Here is a 973-nt window from a genome sequence, read left to right as displayed (position 1 = left end):
GAAATCGTTCTACTTTTTGGCATTCCTGTCCACGTTTACATTTACTTTGAATATATGTCTCCACTAAAAGATATAATTCACTCTGATTCTTAAAAACGAAAATTTAACATTTCCAAGTGCTAAATTAAGTTTTGTTTGGTTAGTACCTATCCATTAACAAATATTCCTACATTTTTTCGCCGATTTTAATTACATTCTAAACACATTTGATTCGATATTGTTTTTCATGACATTTAGGGACTGAAATGTACGTTTATTCTCATCCCCCTTCCCGCACCTCAACACAAAAAGGAAAGGGGAAAAGAAAGGACAATCAGATTGTCTGATGAAACCCCCAAATTAGCTATCCGCGGAAATATACAAGTTTGCAGTATGTGGTAGCTCATACGGCAATGGTCAAATACGGAGAGTACCACTTATTTCACATCAACTGATTCACTTTATCCGTGTGGTGGGTCGAGATCACTTGCACTTACGTAACGGAAATGAAGTTGAATGCAAGAAAATAAAAACTGTTCAGCGTTCAGTGTATAGCAAACCTTACAAATCATCGCGATTAGGTTCAATTCACATCCAAAACATTTCATTATTTGAAAATAAATTAGATGGTATCGGCTATTATGTGTATGGCCTCTAGTGTGAAAAATAGTTTAGTAGTTTCAAAGCTGGATTTACAAGCCGTTTATGCTGGATTACTTTGTCAAATTTCTAAAATTTCTGTGAATCAAAGTTCTGACCAGTCTTTCAGGGCGGCATACATGTAATCACTTTCGGTTTGGAATAAAACCAGAATTTATAAAAACTGTTCGATGTTATTTCTGTGTATATCCCAGTGCCCAATAGAAAGGAAGTTTTATATTCCTATGTCCGACTTTAGTTCCATCTTTATTTCATCGAAACTCGCCTAAATGTGATCAAATATTTTTCATATACCAAGTTAGTCGCCTCTAAGGCTTCAAATTTAAGGTCCTTA

The sequence above is a fragment of the Ylistrum balloti genome, unplaced genomic scaffold, assembly GCF_031769215.1.
Source record: "Ylistrum balloti isolate Yb309-2 unplaced genomic scaffold, AGI_CSIRO_Ybal_v1 Utg370264, whole genome shotgun sequence".
Taxonomy (NCBI): Eukaryota; Metazoa; Mollusca; class Bivalvia; order Pectinida; family Pectinidae; genus Ylistrum; species Ylistrum balloti.
Note: the sequence above shows the minus strand (reverse complement) of the source record.